General features: G+C 46.3%; 1 protein-coding gene and 1 pseudogene across 2 annotated transcripts in view; both read left to right on the top strand.

The window, feature by feature from the left end:
- Window positions 1–23,779, top strand: part of Shroom3 (shroom family member 3) — a 296,424-nt gene that overhangs the window by 28,182 nt on the left and 244,463 nt on the right.
- On the top strand, window positions 23,108–23,646 carry LOC148001245 (large ribosomal subunit protein uL30m pseudogene; annotated as a pseudogene).

Below are 23,779 nucleotides of genomic sequence, written 5' to 3'. Positions count from 1 at the left end.
CATCACAAGCGTCCTCAGTTGGAAGTGTACAAACCTGTATTTTAGTATGTTCGTGCACCAGTGCGATCTTACTGCAGGTAGAGAAAGGTTATCATAAGTAGACAAGACTGTCACACTAACACCGAATGCATCTCTTTCCTAGCTATATCTGGGTAATGGAGTGAGTCCATGGGGCGGATCCCGGAGCTTCTCCTTGGAGGTCCTCATAAGCGCTGACAGTAGCTCATGGTGAAGGGCTGTAGAGCTTTGCCACTGTTTAAACGCCAATATGTTGCCACATATCCAGTCATTCCTGTGGGGGAGGGGAGATAAGTGAAGCATGTTCTCGTGTAGGGGCGATGTGAAACCATGAGGAGATTTGGTTGGGGGAGGAACTGGTGGTGTCTCGGGTGCAGCCAGGACGTCCCCGTGACCATGTATGTTTTGCTCTGACAGCTCCCGGGGGCACCATTCACACGAATTCCGGAAGGAACGGCACCCCCTGGAGTTGTGTAATGTCTCGGCTCTGGCAGTAGTCTTTTATTTGCCAATTTGGAAACGTTTCCAGAATTTTCCCTCGTGAGGGACAAAGGTCTACTGTGTATCTTAAATACGTCTCTATTAACTTTTTAGCCCATTCTGAGTAACAACTTTTTAAATATCTGTTTGGTGAACAAGGGAGAGACACACAGCTTAAAGAATGCTTTGTTGACATAGCTCACGCATCATGAGCGTCCTCAGAAGTGCACAAACCAGAATTTTAGTATGTTCGTGCACCAGGGCAGTTTTTACTGTAATCCACTTAAAATTTTGACTTTTTCCTTCCTCTCTCCTAGACCCATTAGCAGTCATGTATTTACTGCTTTCTCTTGTCCTCAGTTCCTGACAACTACGAGTGGTTTGTGTCCCCTATATATTTGCCCACTGTGGACATTTCAGACGAATGGAACCACACAGTGTGTGGCCTTTATGGACAACGTCTTCTACTTAGCACAGCGTTTTAAATCTATTCACAGTGAAGAAGGATATAATCACAGGGAACTTACTTATTGCCAGGTTATATTCCATTGTATGCTGGACCATGATTTATCTGGGCATTGTTAGTAGAGATGTGAACTGACTCCGCTTTTCTCCGGTTACGGTTACTGCTTATGTGAACGTTCGGGATGTATGGTGTGAGTGTTTGTTTTCCAGAGTATATACATAGGAGTGGGGGTGCCACTGTATTTAAAGCCACCTTGTTAGTGGTATGAGTCTCCCTGGTTAGACCCTCAGCATCCCGCACCAGACTCCTCCCATCACGCCTACCCGGGTTGTGAGCCAGTAGGTGAAGCACACAGAATCGAATTGTACTAAACGTTTGGTCTCGTTGGACAGGGTCGTACTTACATTGAATTCACCCTGATTTATTGTTTTGCTACTGCACTTGGAACAGAGACGGTATTCACTCCGGACTGGAACTATAGACTGGAAACAGAGGTTCCCTGTTGTCATTTGTCAACTCTCAAAGGATGGATGGGGCTAACGGCAGATTATTCTAGGGCTCACGCTCTCTCAGTTCCATCCCCCTTTCTTCGGCCGGCTTGCCTTCCGTCAGCACTACTTACCGAGTTTAAGAACACGGCTGGTTCAGGCCAAGTGTTTTTATAGTCTCTGGGTGAGAAGAATGTGGAATTCATGTGCCGTCTTGGTTTTTATGACCCTTGAAACTTGCATTGCTTCTCTTAAAACCCTAAAGGAGCCACAGCCCACTTCTTTCTCCTTTAGGTCAGCATCTAGAAGTATGCTGCTAGAGTTGTTATTTTTTTTTAAGGCTACTAAAAGCACTTGCTAATCATTTGGAGGCAAATTACTACACACACACACACACACACACACACACACACACACACACACACACACGCAGAGCAAGCCACCAAGTAGGAATAAGGAATTATTATTATCTACTTTTTAAGTAGACAGCATGCTCGTTGTATTATTTAAACACAGGTACTAAGCTTATGAATTTGTGATGTGAACTTCGTCTTAGAGTTGTCACCTTAGACTTAATTCACTTTTTTGGAGGTCTGATATTGAAGGTCTGTTTAAACTGTGACGGTATTAACACTTTGCTCATGACGTGTACATTTAGAGTACACATATATACACTAGTGGTAGGGGATGTTGTTTGACTCCTAAAGGGAACATTGTCTCCCTAGAGAGGAATAATATATGGGGTCTCCTGTAGGCTCAGCAGTGCCAGATCTTGAGAACTTGAAGCATTAGCCCCATTGAAGCCAGCATCCCCCCCTTCCCCGGTCCATTTTCCCTAGACTCTTTTCTACACAATAAAATTGCTTGATTCATAGGCTGGCCCAAGGGTTTGAATAGAGGGCTGTGAGGAATGTTCAGGGAGTGTTCCAGCAAGCCATCAAGACTATTGATAGGTGGCCAAGCCCCTGGACAAGAGTATTAGTAATAACAAGAGCTCAGTCTTGCCTAGCTCTCAATCTATGTCAGAATTGCTCTAACCCCATGCAGGCCTACACTCAGGAGATTCTCACAGTGATCCTAGGAACCCAGGAAGTATTTGGGTGAGGGCACTGAAGTGCAGGTGGTCTTTGGAACTTGTTTGAGGTCCTATAGTCACAGTGGGAACCCGGGTGATCCAATACCTGTGTTCAGAAACTTGGAGGTGTTTCTGTGCCTGCCCATGATGCCTAGCCACTGCCCCAAGAGAGGCAGAGACTCCTAGTTCCTAGCCAGTACTTTGCCCACATGAACCAGGAACCTGGGCTTTGTCTTGGTCTTTTGCTACTTGGGCAAATCGAGAAGTCAAAGGTGCCTTCGATGCGTAGAATTCTTCCGTGGCAGGCTGATTTGTGGAAATCAGTGAAACCGACCAACCAACCAACCAACCAACCACCACCACCAACAACAAACAAACAAACAAAGAGCAGCTAAGTCTTAGATGCTAAGTCATGAGACCGTCACCAAATAGGAAGAAGTAACTTGTGCTACTGTGTAATCCCTGCCATGAATTTGGATGACTGCTACTTAAAGTGTAAACAAATGGTGTAATTGTGGTGTTATAAAGCCAAGACTTCGCAGGTCTTTTCCTTTCTGCCTTTTGAAGCTGCACAGACGTCTGATGGAGACAAGCAAGTGAAGCTACCTCTGAAAAAATGCCACAGAGCTCAGTCAAGACCTGAGCCAGGCTTTGTAGCCCCAGCAGGAGAAGGCCTTCCTGAAGAGAAAGCGAGTTCCCTCCACATTCCCCTATCATGAATACTGCTTATTGTGAGCATTTAGAATGCCCTGTGTGGATATTTGTTTTCTGGGGTGCATGCATAGAAGTGCGACTGCACCCTGTATTTAAAGCCATCTTGTTAATGGATGTGTCTACTTGGTAAGAGCCTCAGCGTCCTGCATTAGGAAACCGTGCCTTGAAGGTTGAAGCGGAGAAGCTTTCTTTTTGTGGTGTTGGGGAAAGCACCAAGGGTCTTGTACATGCTTATCAAGTGATCTACCACTGAGCCAAAACTGTACCCCAGGGACAAAACATTTTCATAAACGGACAGGATCTATTTATGAAAGGCATAGCTCGGGTAGATCGGTGGTATGTTTACACAGTAGAAGTGGAATTTTATTGCAGGGATTCAATCAGGTGCTTGAAGAAAAGGGCATTTGTATACATCACCCACCTGCCTATCATAACACGCATTTAGGAACAAGAATAACAGCAAAACCAAAATTCCCATTTATTTTGTTAGTTTGCTAATATGAATGGTACATGCGTCATATGTGTACTGTGCATATGCATGTGTGCATGTATGTACTGTGCATGCATATGTACACATGTGTGTGCATGTGTGCATGTATGTTTATGTGTATATGTATTGTACACATGCATGTATGTGTACATGTGTATGTGTGTGTGCATGTATGTTTATGTGTGTATGAATTATACATGTGCATGTATGTGTACTGTGCATGTATGTTTACCTGTGCATGTATATGTGGATAACAGTGTCATGAGTCTTCCTCTATCGCTCCACTCTTTGTTGTGAGACAAGATCTCTCTCAGAGCAAGAGTTCACCAACCTGTCTAGACTGGCTGGCCATCTAGCTCCAGTGATTCTCCTGTTTCTGCCTTCCCAATGCTAGGATTACAAGTACATACACCCCTGACTCGCTGTTTACCTGAGTGATGGGGATCCAAACTCACTTCCTCGTGTTTTCATGGGGAGCATTTTATTGACTGACTCACCTTCTCCCCCAAATTGTCATTTATAGACACTTATCCGTGTGCACTCTGTTTTGTCACATTTTAAAAAAAGGTTTATTTAGTATGTAGTGCTCAACATGCACACCAGAAGAGGGTACCAGATTTCATTATAGATAGTTATTAGACACCATGTAGGTGCTAGAAATAGACCGCAGGACCTCTGCAAGAGCAGCCAGTGCTCTTAACCACTGAGCCATCTCTCCAGCCCTGTTCTGTCACTTTTACTATGGGATTGGATTAACAGGATATCACACAGCCCTCTATTTCCGAGGCTCGCTTTGTGCTGACCTTAAAGATACCAGTGAGGGTTTGGGATATCTTCTGGGACTAATGAGGTTTTCCAAATAGGAAACGTGTGCTGGAGACACAGTGGCTGGTCAGGTTTCGCTGTTTCCTCTGTGAAGCAAGAATCTGATTAACACACTAGGTCGAGAACCAGAAAGGAAAAGAGTTGTAAAACTCACGAGAAGGAAAAGGATCTGGCACCGTGGACACTACTTGGATCTGGAGTGGGGAGCAGATTCTGTGATGAATTTGAGACCTCTGGAATAGACAGTATGAGCCACGAGATGTATTGGAGCTCATGTGCTAACGCTGCCTGGGAAAGGTCTTTTGAGCCCTGGTGATGTTTGCTTTGGATTTGTGTTGGGCAATGGTGGTGTGCTCAGCACCGTGTCCAGCTAAAGGGAAGGGAAACAGCTGTGTCCATGTAACCACACTCTGTCCACAAAGCAGACAGCCAAAGCTCTGAATATCTGCCTTACTAAACTAAGGACACCCAGTGGATACCACTGATGAGTTTCTAGGAAGAAATTTTTTTCCTGATAATAAAAATCCAATATGAAACCGCCTTTTTTCAGCTTTGATTTCTAACTATGAGGATGGGATCTCGGGAGCTTGAGCTGCGGCCATTTACAGTCTTAAAGGGTGGGCCAAAGAAACAGGTTGGATGCTGACGAAGCAGGGGTGAGAGGGCAGGAGGGTCTGACACAGACCAAAAGGACACAGCATTTCCTCTTATGTGGGTGGCAGAAAAGCAAAACAAACAAAACACCCCCCCCAAAAAACCCAACAACATCAACCCTCCCCATATTGTCCAGAGCTTTGCTTGTTTTTCTTTTTTGGAAGCAGGATCTCACTCACTATGTAGCCCTGGATCTCACTTTGAAGAGCAGACTGGCTTCAAACTCATAGCAATCCACCTGCCTCTGGTTCCCAAGGGTTGGGAGTAGAGGTGGTAACTACCATGCCCAGCTTCCAAAAACACTTTTCATTTTTGTTTCTGGAGCCAGAGTTTGACTCTATAGCCTGGCTATCCTGGACATCACTATGTAGACCAGGCTGGCCAGAAACTAATAGAAAGATACCTGCCTCTGCCTCCTGAGGGCTGGGGCTAAAGGTGTTTATCCCATTCAGCTACCAAGCACTTAAGATAGCCATTCCATTATCTGCGGCCAGGGCATCGAAACTGACAGGTTTTATGCAGATCCCAGATTACCTTGATCCAAGTCTCTATTTTCTCTTTTAGATATTAATTTAGATATTAATTTTGGGAAGATACTAGATAGAGAGAGGTCATTACAATTATCTACTGTACTGGCTGGTTTTGTGTGTCAACTTGACACAAGCTGTCGTTATCACAGAGAAAGGAGCCTCAGTTGAGGAAATGCCTCCATGAAACCTAGCTGTAAGGTTGGTGATCAAGGAGGGAAGGACCCAGCCCATTGTCAGTAGAGCTGTCCCTGGGCTGGTAGTCTTGGGTTCTATAAGAGACCAAGCTGAGCAAGGCAGGGGACACAAGCCAGTAAGTAACATCCCTCCATGGCCTCTGCATCAGCTCCTGCTTCCTGACCTGCTTGAGTTCCTGCCCTGACTTCCTTTGGTGATGAACAGCAATGTGGAAAGTGTAAGCTAAATAAACCCTTTCCTCCCCAACTTGCCTCTTGGTCATGATGTTTGTGCAGGAATAGAAACCCTGACTAAGACATCTACCAAAGAGGCTAGAGAGGTGGTTCAGCAGTTAAGAGCACTGACTGCTCTTCCAGAGGTCCTGAGTTCAATCCCAGCAACCACATGGTGACTCAGAATTATCTACTAATGTTTCCAAAATACTAAAATTTATTTTAACAAAAGAATAATGACAATGGAAGAGGAAAGTGTATATCAGATAAAGACTTTTTAACAAAAGTCAGGCAGGCTGGCCCAGAGCTGAGACCCTGTTTACTGCTAGATGAGAGGCCTGTTGGGGTTCAGTATCCCAGCTTACTTCTCAAAGGATGAGGAGAGTCCTTAGCAACAGACTCCTTTCCATAACGCTTAGATAGAAAGCAGGCCCAGGAAGCTCCTGTCTCCAAGCTGTGCTCTTTGGTTCTTCGCATTGGCTTCCTCCCACCTTCTCTGAAATCTTTAGGGTCTGCTGCCAGGAAGGCTTGCTTGCCTCGATGGGCGCATGCTCATGAAGACCCCAGCCTGCATCCTGCAGCTTTTGAATTGCAGTGACTGTGCTGCTCCGATGGCTGAAGGGCTGGACGTCAAACACGAGACCCAGAAGGTGCATTCATTGCACATTAGACTGCACCAACCCCAACTTTCTTTAGTGCCTTTTCTTTTCGATGGATTTATTCATCTGGTTTTGGTTTGGAGTTCCCTTTTTTGAGCCAGGTCTTCATGGAGACTGTTGTAGCCAGCCCTGGAACTCAGCAGGTAACCCAGGCTACCCTTGAACTCGGGGCAATCCTTCTGTCTCAGCCTCTTGAGTGCTGAGATTACAGACGTGAGCATCCCACTTTCCTCTCCATTAGGTTCTTTTGAAGTTTTCAGAGTTAGGTTTGAATGAAGTAGCAACTTTACCAGAGGTCTCCTGAGGCTGTGTGCATTATCTATGATGTTTGTGATGAAATTTCTTGTGAACGAGAAAGAGAAGGAGAACCGGAAACCATGCCTGAGGCTGCAGACATAGTTCAGCAGTTAACAGCACTGGCCACTCTTCCACAGGGCTGATATTGTGTTTGCAGCTCCCCATGACCTGTGGCTCTAGCTCAAGCAGATCTGGATGCTTTCCTCAGGGTTCTGCAGGCACCTGAACACACATGCATTAGTATACACAGATGTATTGGGACTGACAGATAGATGGACGGATGGATACACACACAGGACGGACGGACGGACGGACACACACACACACACACAGAAGAGAGGGAGGGAAGGAGGGAGGGAGGGAAGGAGGAAACATGCATGTAAGCAAGCAAGAGCAGAAATTCTAGCCCTGCTTTGGGAAAGTGGTGAAATGGTTTAAGCTTCCCAAGCTTCTGTGTTTATCAGTGGAAGTGACTAAATCCTGTGAAAGATCCTGCGCACACCAACTTAAAAGTTTCTTAGATAAAACAGAGACTCCCACTTCCTCTGTGGCACAGGCTTGGGCAGGTCTTCCCCACAGTTCTCCTTGAGAGAATGCATCTCCACATAGAACGGGGAGATAAACCCTTTGCAGGCACAATGGTGCTTTGATGGTGAGGTTCTTGGTAGAGGATGGGGTACTCGGTTCAGTTGGAGTTCCAGATTAAAATAATTTTTTTAAGTTTTGTATTTGTGTCTGTTCATTGTGTGTGATGGGTTGTGACATTTTCATACATGTATGTAATGTAATTTGGGTCATATTTACCCCCATTACTTTTCTTGTGTCCCCTGATTCCTACTGATTCCTTTCCTTTTCCCAGCTAATCCCCCTTCTGGGCTCATTTCCTTCCTCCCTTCCTCCCTTCTCTCCCTAGTTTTTTTGGTTCTTTGTTTTTGTGCCCAGTGTTCTTTTTTTTCATTAGGGTTGCTTACAGGAACACTGATGAGAGGTTATTGATGGGATCATGGGCATCTTACTAGTGGCTACACCACAAAATCAATCAACTCCCCATCCCTCAGCAACCTTTCACTGCCCCGTGAGCACCTCCCCCATCTGTGGTAGATTACTGACAGCCTAGTCTGAATACAGATCTTGTGCATGCTGTCATAGCTACTGTGAATTCAAGATTACAGTGGCCATATCATGCCCAGAAGGCAGCATTCCATGACATTCCACCCTTTCTTCTGGCTTTAAAATGATTTCCACCCTGCACTCTTCAGCAGTGTTCCCTGAGCCGTGGGGGATAATACAGGTATTCCTTTTGGCTAAGCACTAAAAAGTCACGTATTCTAGCCAGTTATGAATCTATGCAATCATCGGCCAACTGCATCAGACTCAAAATGTTTCTCTGGCTTAAATGTAATCCTTTAGGAAGCAATTTAACAGGCATATCCTATCCTTTGAATAAAACAACACACGTCACTTCTTTCACTAAAGCCTGTGACAACTAGTATTTGACCAGGTTTACAGTACCAGGTATGAACTCCTTCCTGTGGAATGGGTCTCAAATCCAGCCAGGAAACAGTTGTTCACCCATAACAGACGTGCCACTAATGCACCAGCGAGCTCACCTTACCTGCCATATCAGTGGTGTATACAGCACAGGGTCCACAGCTAAGTCAGGCTGTTGATAACAACTTTCTCCCAGCAGCCTACATAGCACCTTTTGGTGTTCTCCACTCCAGCTTCATTTTTCTGTACCCTGCGACCCAGAGTATGTGGTGTCTTCAACACTACAGTCTTACCGTCTAGTTCTGGTGAGCAACTTAGGACAATGGCACTTGCCTGCATTGTTTGGGGCACTTCAGGGGCCTCCCTATTTTATGTCTAATGTTATGTCCCAACCATTGCATAGGGTGCACTTATACTAAAGAAATTATTGCTTACTTATCTGAACTTCAAATTTAGCTGGGGGCCGGGTGTTTGTGTATGCTAAGTTGCCAACCTGAATTCTGGCAGGAGTCCTGGGGTGGTAGCAGCCAGAAGCTGCTCAGTCTGGTGTCAAGGAGGACCATGGAGGACTCCAGGTTTGATAACTGATGTCCCAAGACGAGGCCGAGGAGCATCCTCAGAAACATAAACGGGGAGAGAACCGTTTGTCTCTTTTCTCAATATCCTTGTCTTAGGGTTTCTATTGCTGGGGCGAAACACCGTAACCTAAAAGCAAGTTGGGGAGGAAAGGGTTTATTTGGCTTACACTTCTGAATTGCTGTTCTGCACTGAAAGAAGTCAGGACAGGAACTCAAGCAGGGCAGGAACCTGAAGGCAGGATCTGACGCAGAGGCCATAAAACTAGGGACAGGAGGAAGGAAGGAAGGAAGGAAGGAAGGAAGGAAGGAAGGAAGGAAGGAGGGAAGGAAGGAACTGAACACAGAAGGGGGGTTAGTTGGGAAAAAGAAAGGAATCAGTAGGAATCAGGGGACACAAGAGAAGTAATGGGGGTAAGGCTCCTCCTTTTGGCTTGCTTGCCCTGATCTCTTGTAGAACCCAGGACCATCAGCCCAGGGATGACACCACCCAACGTGGGTTGGGCCCTACTCCATTGATCACTAATTGAGAAAACGCCTTCAGCTAAATCTCATGGAGGCATTTCCTCAACGGAGTCCCTTCCTCTCTAAATGTTAATATTGTATGGTTCAGTCTTGGCTTCGTTCTTGTCGTTGTTTGTTGTTTTGTTTAGTTGTTGTTGTTTCCTATTTTAAGTTTTGGTCCTTGTCCTGGAGTTTGCAGCAACAGGTTGGCCCTTTGTCCTCATCTTTCACTCTTTGTTACTGCTCCTTCTCTGACTGGACTGACCTCTGCTCCCATGTCCTCCATTGATTTCCTTCTCTGTAAACAGCGTCTCCACAGGAGAGTGATTCTCATATTTCTCACGTTCCTTCCTAGCTTTCTGGGCCTTTTCAGATTTGATTTCAGCTCATCGTTCTATAGTTTGCATAGCGATTGTCCATGGAGACCATCTCTACAGAAGGAGAAAGCATGAGTCTCCTCTACTGATGCAGGAGAGACTAGCCCTGGGGTCTTACTCCAGTTTGCAGCTTGCTGTGGTGCTCCATGGGTGAGATCAGTGTTGTGTGCTGTGAAGTTTGCTCCTGTTTGTCGAACAAGATTACTTAGCACCTCTGGTTGAGCAACTGTGTTTTCCTATGAACTAGAGGGAGCTGCTAAGCTCAAGACATAGAGGTCATCTCTCCCAGATGGTAAACATCTAAGGGCACCACCAGGCCCTTAGGCTAAAAGCAGCATCAAGAGAAAGAATGAGGCCCTGTCAGAACATGCTGATGGGGACGTTTAAGTAGCTTTGGATGTCCCTTGGGGAGGTGCCTGATGCTGCTTGATTACTCAGGCAAGGAGAGTAGCAGGAGGAGCTCTTCGGGGGCCTGTCAGTGGCACACTGAGTGGTTCTTAGGCTGGGGCCTTTGATGGCTATTTTAGGAGATAAGGACTTTGGCAAGTAAAGGTCATTTGGAGATCACTCACTGTTCAAGGTTAGTTCTAAAGGGACTACTGAAGTTTGTCACCATCTATTGAAAGTGCAAAAGAACAACTCTTCTGTTTAAGAGGGCAAGGCTTAGGCTGGAGAGGTAGCACAGTGGTAGGGTACTTGCCTGACAGGCATGAAGAGCTAGGCTCAATCCCAAGGACCACCCAAACCTCCACAATCGACTCTGACCCACCTGGCTTGAAATTCCTTCTAGAAACACCAATGAGTACAGTATTCACTCAGCCAGCTTTTTCTGTGGGCTAGATACTGGGAACGCTGAGAAGAAAGGATGGCCACTGTCTGGGAGCTCACAAGCTCAGGGTAGCAGACTGCTGATGGACTGAGTGCAGAGGTGAGAGGTCACTTCTGTGGAGCGGAGGAGTGAGTGGTGCAGAAGTGTGGCCTTGGACGTCCAAAGAGTTGCTGTTGGTGATGTGTGTGCTGAGGTCCCCAGCTGCTCTATTGGCTATGCTCCCATGGGAAAGTATACTCTTAGCCAGGCTTGGTAGCCCAGGACTGGATCCCAGCTACTGGGTAGCCTGACGTAGGAGGATCAAAAGTTCAAGGGCCACTGGGGCTATTGAGTGAATTCAAGGCCAAACCAGGGAACTTAGCAACACCCTGTCTCAAAATAACAGGGCAAGGAATACAGCTTAGCCTAACCCATGAGAGACCTTGCTTTGGCTCATATGCTCTCCTCACACACATGTGCCACCCCCACCTCCCTCTACATTCACTCTAAGGTCTAAAGGTGCCTTCCTCCCAAGATGACCTCCTTCAACAATTTAATTTCTAAAGTGTGGCCTCTTGCCTCAAAGTGGGTAACCCTATATGCTATTTATGCCTCTGAGACCCTGTGGGAACAGGTTGAGAACAAATTTCCAATGTTCTCACAGCTCCACTTCCAGACCGTCTGACTTCTCCAGGCTTCCCCCTAAGAATGTCCCATTTCCTGTGACAGGCTCTGGCTCTGCTTCTGAGAACCCCAAACTGGCATTGTAGGAGCAGGAAGTACATAGACTTCCATGTTTGGGCTCATGTCTCCTGATGTGAGGAAGGACAGCAGACATGGTGGTTGAGGATCCTATTGGGTGGCTGAGGTAGAGAGTAGGAATGGTATTTGATTGTAAACCTAGATGAGAGACCATCATTTACTTCAGCAGGCCACAGCCTGGAGTAGAAACCAGGAAGCAGAGGCTGGAGAGAAGACTCCACAGTGAAGAGCACTGGTTGCCCTTATAGAGGACCTGAGTTGGATCTCTAGAACCAGCATGGCAGCTCACAACCATCCTTAACTCCAGTCCCAGGGAATCTGATGGCCTCTCTGGCTTTCCCATGCATGGGGCACACGGACAAACATGCAGGCAAAACACTCATATACGCAAAAGTGAATTAAAACAAAACGTAAAAACCTGGGAGTAGGTGATGTAAGGTTGTCCTTCTGGCAGACGGATGCCACAGGATGTCAAGAAATTGGCATGAAAATAAGTGAATTTACCTTGCGAAGGAATGAGTAGTTTGGAAGAAAATGGTGGTGTGCGTGGGCCATAGCATACTGCTGAGAGCGCACGGCAAGATTGGGAGGCCGGGAGAGGGTGCTTCCAGTTCAGAAGAGAAGAAAATAAGATGCTAGTGTGGGTAGCTTGGCTGATAGAGCGCTTGCCTTGCCTGGGTGAAGCCCTGGATTTGACGCCCAGCCCCGAATAAAACTGATATTGTGCACACCTATAATCCCAGCACTCGGACACCGCTGGAGGCAGGCAGATCAACGGTTCAAGTTCAGTTGACTCTACAGTGACCTTGAGGCCAGCCTGGGCTACACGACACTGTCTCAGTCAAGCAGACAAGCAAAATGTTTGCTTCAAGTCAGGTGGAGAATGTGCTGTGAGCATAGGTGAGGGGCAGTTGACGGGGCAGGGAGATATAAGTTCTGCAGGTGGGCCACCTTCTTACCTGCCCCATGTGTGGAAACTGTGGTCACTTCCTGTATCCAAGCCTTGACCAACGGCGATGTTCATGGTGGCTGTGGGCAGACAAATTACTAAGACACAGGATTTCCTAAGAATGTACAGGACTCAAAACACTTCTTAACACCTTTTGTATTTCCCCCATCTTTCTGTTCCCATGGTGCTGCAGGGTTGGGTTTTTTTTTTTTTTTTTTTTTTTTTTTTTTTTTTTTTTTTTTTTTTTTTTTTGGACTAGCTGACATTCTTTAAGATTTCTAGCCCAGGAGAACTCAGCTCTGTTGACTCTCGCTTTCCTTTCTGGGTGTTTCTGTTTGTTGTCTGTATTTCCTGAACACCTTGCTGACAGGGCACTGGGGTACAAAGACAACACAGAAGAGGCAACTTGGTGTAGTGCAGAGGATACATGCCCTTTCCTCTGTGGGACCTTCTAGCCCTTTCCTCATTCAGTCATCCTTACTCATCCTTTGGATTGAGCTGAAAGGTTTCTTCCCGGTTTCCCCAGAGTTTCTCAGGACTTCTGCTGGGCTGTGCATCTGCCTCCCTCGCTGCTGGGGTGCTGGACCAGTGCCACAGGCAAGCCGCTGAGGGGAGGCAGAACACAGTCTGAGTTAGACCCAGCTTCTTCTGGACAAGAAAAGTGAGGTCTGGGATGAATGCTGTGGTTCTCAATCTCCTGTGTACCCAGAGGCTGCCAGAGGCTGCTGGGAACTGCAGGGAACTGAGAGGGGAGGGAGTAGTGTCTGGGTCCACACTTCCTCTATGCACCAGGCAGAAAGGGGATAACTGAGGGAGAGGCAGGAAGAGAGAAGGCCTTCTCTGGGAGATATAGGCTTATGTCTTTTTTTTTTAAATTAATTTATTTATTTCATGTATGTGAGTACACCTGTCACTGTCTTTGGACAGACCAGAAGAGGGCATCGGGTCCCATTACAGATGTTTGTGAGCCACCATGTGATTGCTGGGAATTGAACTCAGGACCTCGGAAAGAGCAATCAGGGCTCTTAACCACTGAGCCATCTCTCCAGCCTTACACTTATGTCTTACTCAGTGTGAATCAGGGATTAAATACCTTTTTCAGGAAGAGAAACTCATTGGCTAAATACTCGGGGTCTATTGAGACATCTCATTAGCATGGAGAACTCCAGGTTTTTAGCTACATGACCAGTGGTCATGGTCTTCTCAGTGGGGTGTCATGGGGTATCTTGTTCCAGGACAGATAGTACTTGGTAGGGAGCTGGTTCTCAATTCTGAGATTCCCCGGGGGTTCAAACGTGCTTTAATCTTACCAGTTCCTCTGTCTGGTGGCAGGGGCCACTGCCCCACATTCTCCCTTCATAAAGTCTCAATGTACCCTGTTCTCCTGTGCCCCTTAGCTCAGTTGTAGCGAAGCAAACAAAATGAGTAATTTGTTGCCCAAATCTTTGCCACCTGACAGAATGTAACCTCTACAAGGACAAGGACCCTGTGTGTATCCCAGTACCTGGCATGGTGCCTTCCATAAAGAATGTGCTTGGTAAATGTTTCTAGAGCAAATAGATCAGTGTGGGGGTCAGAGAGTCCACTTCCCTTCCTAGATTGGTTCCCCGTCATGCTATGCCCTTGGACCAACCACTGAGCTCTTTAGGGAAAAGAACTAGTCACTGGTTTTAGTGATTTCTGAACTCACAGCACACTAGCCAAACACCTCAAGTACTGCCGGGCTAACCAACAGGGTTCTCACGGAATCTCTTGTTTGTTGCTTGTTCAGTTTTGACTCTTTGTTTGGCATAGAGCCTCATGTAGCCCAAGCAGGCTTCAAACTCCCTATATAGCTGAGGCTGGTCTTGAACTCCCAATCGGCCTGTCTCCGTCTCCCAACTCTTAGAGATGTCTCTTAGAGCTACTTAAAGTAGTGAATTTCTAGAGAAGTCAGCTTCTCTAGAAGTTGAGTGCTTCCTTAATCCCTACCCCTTCTTCATCACATATGTTGTGGTTTATTTTTCTCCCAAAAGCAGTTAGATAGTTAGAGGAAGCTGGCACGGGGACAGAGCAGTGGGTGAGAGGCGTATTTGCAGAACACGAGAGAACCTAACAAAACCGAACTGTGTGTGCTCTCGGTGTGGGATACTCGTTCCTGGATGCTCAGTAATGCCGGGACCTTTCCTTTTGTGTTCTGGCTTTGTGCAAACACAAACTATACTCTTGTTGACTCCACCATAAGCCACGAAACTGAAGACGGGGAAACCTGAGTCCTACAGAGTAGTTTCGCCGGACCTGCTTCCCGGGTTTGTGGGATGGAAACCAAGAGCACCTGCATCTTCCTGGAGGAAGAAACATCCAAGCAGAAACCAACACACAAGCCCTTGATAAAAAGAGTCTGAGCGGCTTCATTAAAACAAACGGACAAACAAAAAAGCCATACATTTTGAGTCCGGGGAAGCCCGAGAGGTCACCTAGTCCTCCCTCATCAGACAAATGAAGAAAGCAGGTAGAGCTGAGAAGCATTTGCTCACCCACACCTGACTCAGTGGGCACAGATTTCTCAAAGCCATGTGCTGTAGTAACACAGGCTTCGAGAGGGTGTGTGTGTGGGAGTCGTAGCTCTGCCATTTACTAGCCACTGTGGCCTGGACAAGTGACAGTGTATCTCTGAGCTCCGCATTCTCCATCTGTCCCTATGTCAAATGCTGGTCAAAAGAAGCACAAGGTAATCAAAGTGATGCCCAGCCACAATGCTCAGTAAATGATAGTCGCTAGTGGTTCCTTGCTGTTCCCGGGGATGAGCCAGGAGAGAAGCCATCTTGGAGTTTAAAGTATCAGCCAATGCTGGACTTGCTTCAAGCCGTGTTCAATGTACCGTATTCAAACAGACCTCAGGGTAGCCTTGCTATATATATATGGTGTGAGGTGCTACCGTGAGTTTAACAGTTGTCTGTAAGTCTTCTGGCTTTCCTTTTTTTTTTTTTAAAGATTTATTCATTTATTATATATGAGTACACTGTCGCTGTCTTCAGACACACCAGAAGAGGGCACCAGACCCCATTACAGATGGTCATGAGCCACCATGTGGTTGCTGGGAATTGAACTCAGGACCTCTGGGAGAGCAGTCAGTGCTCTTAACCACTGAGCCATCTCTTCAGCCCCCCAGCTTTCCTTTTAAAAATTGGCCCAACTGCTATTCTTCGTCATTTGCACCTTTATATGCATTTTAGAAACATCTTGTCAATTTCCACCAAAAACAATGTTTAGGTCCTCTTAGGGTTGTGAGATGTCTGTGTGTTAACTAATAAAAAATTATCACCTTAGCACTACTGAGTATCGCAATCCAAGAGCATCGCTGTAATCGTATAGGTCCTCTTCAGTTTTGTCCTGTATTACTTTGTAGTTATCAGTGTAAAGGTCTCATATATGTTTTATTCGATTTACTCTCAGTCGTTTTCTTTACTGGTGTAAACAATTGATTTATTTTTTATTTATTTTTTGCCACTGCACACATATATAGTAATTGTCTTTCATGGATTATCTTATGGTCCTATCTTATAAATTCTAAAGCATAATATTTACGGGAGACTTTTTGTAGATATTCTTTATTGTTAAAGGGGTTTCCTTCTGCCTCAAGTTACTGAAACTTTGTTTAAAAACACGAGTGGCCAGGTGTTGAGTCACACGCCTTTAGTCCCTGCACTTGGGAGGCAGAGGCAGATGGATCTCTGTGAGTTCAAAGCCTGCCTGGTCTACCCAATAAGATTCACAACAGGACTAGGTGAGAGATTCCCATCTCAAACAAACAAACAAATAAACAAACACCGTGATTGGGTACTGACTGTGATCACAGTCCCTTCGTCCTATCTCAAGATGCTCCTTCTGTCTTGGCTCAACTCTGGGATCTAATATGATAGTTCTTTCCTTGAATTCATTAAAAACTGTGTATAATAAAAACCAGACCAAAAAAGACCTGAAACAGAGAAACGGAGTAAAGACAGACAGGAGGAGACAAGTGTAAGAGGTCGTGATGCTCTGATAGATTCTTCTCGTCACAAGTTGACGGAAGAGAGGCAGAGCTCACCATTTTAAACTCAATCTCTGTTTGTTAGGCATAGAAATCTACTTAGCGCCTTTGTTTAATATTTGTACTATTAGAACTATGATCTATTTTCCAAATATAAAGTTTAATATAGAGTCAGCATTTGTTTTTTCCCAGAGGACACCCACAATATTCCTTCATTTCTAAAGTCTGATCCACCTTCCTCTGCTCCATCACTGTCTCCTGTTTGAAAACCACTGAATCGGGACTGGGGATTTAGCTCAGTGGTAGAGCGCTTGCCTAGCAAGCGCAAGGCCCTGGGTTCGGTCCCCAGCTCCGGAAAAAAGAAAGAAAAAAAAAAAAGAAAAAAAAAGAAAACCACTGAATCATAGTGTCTACACATCGCCACTACTCTGTAGAGGCAAGATGAAGTGCTTTGTTTGGTGTCTCCTCCATGTGTCCGGTGGACTATGGGAAATACACATTTGTGAGTTTCCAACATTTCCTGCATATAGTCACTTTCATACTACATAGTTCCTTTGGTCATAGGACTTAAATGCTGTGAGCGCTGGTGCCCTCTTGTGGACATGAAAGAAAGTACAACGAGCATAGCATTTCGTTCCTTACAGCAGGGCCACTTCGTGTTCTGCAGCCCATCCGGTAAGACAACCCAGACATCTGAGTAATGTCATGAAGACAACCGAACGGTGTCTCTAGATGCTCCAAGTAACCTATGGGAGGATTGACTGGTGTAGGCTGTCAGGGCAGACAGCTCTCAAGGCCTACTGTCACGTCGTCACAGGCATGGGGAGGACCTCAGGAGCATCCCCAGGTCTGGGAGATGGGCTATAAATGTGAGGGTTCACTCTGATCTCTGCATCCTGGTCCCCTGATGTCTGTCTGTCCTTTGGCACAATGTCTTGGTGAATGTTAGCTTAAAGTATGGTCCTCTCAACTTTTTCTACTTCAGGAATTTCCCAGGTATTCTTGAGTTTTCAAATAAATTTTATAATCAGCTAAAGGAAGCAATGGGAATTTTGATAGCATCTGCACTGAATCTATAGATCCATCTGGGGAGTGTTAGCGTTTTAACATCATTGCCTTTGATCATTCATGTAAGAAACCTCCCCCCTTTAAAGATTCATTTGTTTTATGAATGTGAGTACACCGTTGCTGTCTTCAGACACACCAGAAGAGGACATCAGCTTCCATGACAGATGGTTGTGAGCCACCATGTGGTTGCTGGGAATTGAACTCAGGACCTTTGGAAGAGCCATCGGCGATCTTACCCGCTGAGCCATCTCTCCAGTCCTCTTTGGATATTTTCAACTTTCCGAGTGTGTTTCCTAGTTCTTGCTACTGTGATGTAATAGATTGGACTGAGCAGTTCGTGACTAGCAGGGGCTTATTGTTCGCAGTTACGGCAGCTGTGAGTCCCAGATCTAAGCATCAGCGGATCTGTCATGAGGCCAAAGCTGCATCGTTGTGCGGTTCACACAGTGGGAACCACACTGTGGGAAGCACAGGTATTAAATTATGTTAGCTCAGTGGAGCAAGGGGAGAGCAGCGTGGGGTGGAGATAGAAAGGGGTGTAAGTAAGTGAATGGGCTCTCAGGAGCTCTCCTGGTTTAGACCTTGATGTGGAAATCAAGCCTCATCTGGCAAAGTCAGTGAGATACAGAATGGTAGTGAGGAGGGCAGACCAAACTAGTGAAAACCTATTTGAATTCTCTTTCTGCAAAAATACACTCGTGTGACTTGGGTCAAGTTACTCTCCCCTCTAAACCTCCGTTTCCTTAAAAGTAGACGGGGTTGACAGTAGTTTTTATCCTTAGGGAGACTTGAAGAATCCAGAGAGTTGTAAAAGTGCCGAGCCCAGCACCTGATCCATAGCTGATGCCCCGTGCTAGCCCTTATTGTCATGGGTGAGCTGGCCCAGTCACACATGAAACATATGCTTCACTGACTGAAGGAAGCATGCATGCGTTTGTGCACACTGGCCTTTGCTGCCAAGCATAGGTAACCTTAATTGTAAAGGACAGATGTATGCCGGTGATGGGTGTGTGTTGCAGAGAAAGTGTGTGTGTGTGTGTGTGTGTGTGTATGTGTGTGTGCGTGTGTGTGTGTGTATGTATGAGTATGTGTGAATGTGTGCGTGAGTGATGTAAGTGTGTGTGAGTGGTGTGTGTGTGTGTGAGTAGTGTGAGTGTGTGTGTGAGTATGAATGTGTATGTATGTGTGAATGTGTGTGAGCATATGTGTGTGTTAGGGGTGTGAGTGTGTGTGTGAGTGTGTGAATGTGTGAGTGTGTATGTGAGTATGTGCGAGTGTGTGTGAGCATGTGTGTGTGTGAGTAGTGTGGGGGGGTGAATTGGGGGGGCTGCGTCCTTAGTTCCAATCTGAGCTTCCATTTATCTGTTAATCAAAGTTGGACTAAAGAGTCCCCGAGCTCTGCCCTGGCTCTGAAATGCAGGGACATTCACACATTCCTCTCACAAACAGAAGGTGGCACCAGAAGACAAGAGCTTTGCCTGCCGTTTGCCCCTAGGGCAATCTGGCATTCTGTAACTTACAGCATATTATAAAACAAAGATGCTGAATGGCTTGGGTTTCTCGCTGCTTCGGTGGTCCCTATGAGGCCTCAATGTGCCTAGAATTATGTGTATGGCATTACCAGGCTCTCCCTGTTCTTCTGAAACCCAAACCTCACACGGTAAGCATTTCTTACCCATAAGCTAGGGGCCTGAGGGGCAGGGAAGTCGCTGTGTGCTTGATGAGAAGAAAACTTTCTTCTGGAATAGGAGGAGATTTGAGTGCGGCGCTCACCCAGTGTATCTGGCAGAACACCTGTGTGCTGTCAGTCTTTTCAGACATGGTCCATTTACAAGTGACATGATCTGTAGGTTGGGAAGCTCTGCTCCTTGGTTGAGGTTGGTGAGGCTAAGAAAGGAGCGGGTAGAAAGTGGGAGCTAGGGGTTAAGAGCGCTGACTGCTCTTCCAGAGGTCCTGAGTTCAATTCCCAGCACCCACATGGTGGCTCACAACCATCTGTAATGGGATCTGGTGCCTTCTTCTGGTGTGTTTGAAGAGAGTGACAGTGTGCTTATATAAAATAAATAAATCTTTTTTTAAAAGGAGCACAAAGTGAGATGGAAAGCAGACGCAGGACCAGCATCCAAAGCTGGAGATGGTGATTCTAAAGATGTTTCAGGAAGAAGCCAGGTTGTGGGTTGATGACCCATTAGAAAAGAATTTAAACATGGCATGGAAGGGAACTGGCATAGGTATTACATAAAAAGATTCCTTTTCTCCAGGGAATTTGGGGACATCACAGACCTTCCAGTCCAGTGGTAATAGAATTGATGGGCTTAAAAGAAAAGTTCAAGGACCATGTTGAACAGTTTGCACGTATCAGAGGGAAATTGACGTGTGAATTCTAGGAGATGTTGGATGGTTTCACCGTATGCCCTATAACCCTGGCAGCTTCCAACACCCTGGTCCTGCATGTTGTCCAATGTGTTTCCTAAGAAGACCATCTGGAAGTGGAAACCTCAGAAGGCAGGGAGGAACAGGGCCCTGGTTTCCAGAGCAGACCTCCTTCCTTCTCCCTGCCGGGTCATGAGAGCAAAAAGTGGGCTGTGGGTCAAAGTTCCTTGATGTAACAGGCACCCCTGTTAGAGCTGTGCCCTCTGCAAGCTGGACAGAATGAGGCGGCTGATTAACCCTTGAGGTTGGTGGTCTTTGGTAGTTGGTGTGTAAGTTGTGGCTACCTGACCTGGTTAACAGGCTGAGATAGGAGTGGGAGCCTGTGCTGATCCTTGAGGACTTAGTACAATAGACAGTAAGGTGCCGCAGTCTCTTAGTGAGGTGTGCCTCATTAATTCAGTTCTTCTTTTGAGACAGGATGCTACTATATAGCTCTGGTGATCCTAGAACGCACTATGTTGACCAAGCTGGCCTCAAACTCATAGAGGTCTACCTGTCTCTGCCCCTGCCCCTGCCCCTACCCCTGCCCCTGCCTCCTAAGTGCTGTGATTAAAGAGGTGCACCACCATGCCTGGGCAAACCCAAATTCTTTTCAACAGTGGAAAGCGTTATGGAACTAGGGTGGAACAGGTTAGTTAAATGTTTTGCTGAAGTACAGGGAAGAAAGAGGCTGGGCTGGGTTATAATGGACCTCCTTTGCAATGCTGGGGAAACACCCAGAGCTCTATCAGGTCCTATCAAATACTTGCGACCACCCCCTCGGGCAAGCAAGTGTGCTGAGTCACGTTTGCTACCTGGAGGACTAGTGATTAATTAGCCTTGCGTCTGATTCCTGGTTTTCCTTGTGTTCTGGGACCCTCTGAAGAACTGCCACACTGTCGAGCCCTTCCTGACTCCCTCATGGAGGTTTTGTTTGCATATTTCACCTCAGAGAGGGAGAGAAAATGACGTTCATGCTGCCTGTAGGAAATGGGGGGGGGGAGCTGGCCAGGTGGGACACGACCACCAGCTCCGGCAGGGAGCAGCAGAATCATGAGGTTAAGGGCAGCCTGGGCTGCACATTGAGTTCCCATCTTTAAAAGAAGTAGAAGATGGGGAAGCTGATGGCTGGTTTGAATCTTAACGTATGAGGGTTGGAGTATGTCTTAGGGTCTTATTGCTGTGAACAGACACCATGACCAATGTAAGGTTTATAAAGGACACCATTTAATTGGGGCTGGCTTACAGGTTCAGAGGTTCAGTCCATTATCATCAAGGCAGGAGCACGGCAGCATCCAGGCAGGCATGGTGCAGGAGGAGCTGAGAGTTCTACATCTTCATCTGAAGGAAGCCAGGAACAGACTGAGCATCTCAGGCAGCTAGGAGGAGGGTCTGTCTCCAAGCCCACCCCCACAGTGACACACTTCCTCCAATAAGGCCACACCTTCTAATAGTTCCACTCCCTGGCCAAGCATATGCAAACCATCATAGGGTACGACTCTATAATAAGTATCACAGTTATAGACAAGGTGGCTTTGAGGGGGAAAGAAGCCAGGTAAGTAATGACTAAACCCTTTAAAAGAAAATTGACCTGATCTGGGGATGGGTGCAGGAAGATCATGAGTTCAAGGCCAGCTTCTACTACATAAGGACTTGAGGCTGTCTTAGGCAACATGAGACCTCCCCTTCCCATCTTTCTCACTCTGTCTCTCTTCCTCTCTCCCTCTCTCTTCCCCCTCCCTCTCTCCCTGCCTCTGTCCTTAAACACACATACACACTAAAATTTAAAAGACTTGATGTGGTGGACACCCACAAAAGCTCTATTTCTAGCTGATAGGCTCCAGAAGGATATTAAGAGTAAAGGACAAATCAAGGATTTAAGACTTGGATTGACTTACCTGGGTCCTGGGGATCAAACCTGGGTCATCAGTTTCGATGAGCTGGTCCCCACTTCTCTTCTTTTGCTTTCATTTTCTTTCTCGAGTCATAGGTTTTTCCATCTTTTCCCATTTTTCCCCCTCACCACACTTCTCTTATAACTGTAACTGGGGGCTGGAGAGACCGCTCAGAGGTTAAGAACATCGTCTGTCCTTCCAGAGGTCCTGAGTTCAATTCCCAGCCCTCTTCTGGCATACAGGTGTACGTGCAGGCAGAATGCTGTATATATAATAAAAAAATTAATATAATTGGATAACTGGGTTATGTTTTCCGTGGTGTGTGTGTGTGTGTGTGTTGTGTGTGTTGTGTGTGTATGTGTATGTATGTGTGTATGTGTATGTATGTGTGTGTATGTGTGTGTGTATGTGTGTGTATGGGTGTGTGTGTATGTGTGTGTATGTGTATGTATGTGTGTGTATGTGTGTGTCTGTATGTGTGGTGTGTGTGTGTCTGTGTGTGTGTCTGTGTGTGTGGTGTGTGTGGTGTGTATGTGTGGTGTGTGTGTGTGTGTGTGTGTGTGTGTGTGTGTGTGTGTACAGAAGCATGCAAATGCTAGGAACCCAATACCTCCTGCATGCTAAACTACTCCATGGTGCTGCAACCTCAGAAGAGGGCATCAGATCCCATTACAGATGGCTGTGAGCCACCATGTGGTTGCTGGGAATCGAACTCAGGACCTCTGGGAGAATAGCCAATGCTCTTAACCATGGAGCCATCATCTCTCCAGTCTGATTTCATTCTTTCCCTAGCAAAATATTCCATTACTGTGGCTATTCTGCACTTTACAGAAATTTTGGAGTCTTTCCAGTTGGGGCCCTTTTGAATTATGCCACTGTAAACATCCACATATATACTTGTTGAAAGTATGTTTTTTCAGTAGTTTGCATTTGGGGTTGGAGGTTGCTAAGAATCAAGCCTAGGGCTTCAGGTATGCTAGATAAATGCTCTACCACTGAGCTGTGCCCCAGGTCCCTTTTTACTTTTTTTTGGGGGGGAGGGTTTCTCGGTGTGGTCTTGGTTGTTCAGGAACTCTCTCTGTAGACTACGCTGGTGTCGAACTCAAAGATCTGCCTGCCTCTGCCTCCACCTAGGTTTTTTACTTAAAAGAAATATACTGGGGGCATTTGGAGTGGACACAGTGGTTGCCACCTCTGAAGAGAGTTACCCCACTTATGACTGGGGTTCTGCATTCAGTATTTCAGAGGCCTGCAGGCAGACTGCAGACTGTGAAGAAAGGTGCAGAATCTCTCATGGGTAAAGAGTGGCTTCGTCACAAATTTACCAGATCAAGAATTCCAGATAAAGTGTTTCAGCCTAGATGTGAAGATCATGAAAAAATATGGTGGGGACCCCCAGAACCCTCATAAACTGCACATTGTTAAAGAATAAGAAGTACGAGGAGGCGTCCATACTGAGAAAAAGATACGATCAAGATGCTCGGACTGCAGAAGGCACACAGCTCGCCCTCAAATCCACAAGAACATCCTGTCTGTGAGTGCAACGCTGAAAGTGGTTAAACACTTGATAACAGCCCCTGAGGCTGCCACGGGGACTTCCCACAGAAGAGACCGTGTCCAGCGCATGCCTCAGAGCACTGGGGAGTTGGTCGTGCATCTGAAGCCTGTGGAGCAGGAAGCGAAGTCCTGACGCCATATGGCTTCAGCTCACAGATGCACTTACTGAGGAAACTGTTCTCATTAAAGTGTGCTAATCCAGTCCAAAAAAAAAAAAAAAAAAAAAAAAAACCAATTTCTTATGGTGGCCTTGAACTCACTTGGTA

This window comes from Rattus norvegicus, chromosome 14 (genome assembly GCF_021556685.1).
Source record: "Rattus norvegicus strain SHRSP/BbbUtx chromosome 14, alternate assembly SHRSP_T2T, whole genome shotgun sequence".
NCBI classification, from domain to species: Eukaryota; Metazoa; Chordata; class Mammalia; order Rodentia; family Muridae; genus Rattus; species Rattus norvegicus.
Note: the sequence above shows the minus strand (reverse complement) of the source record. Positions and strands in the feature narration are given on the sequence as shown.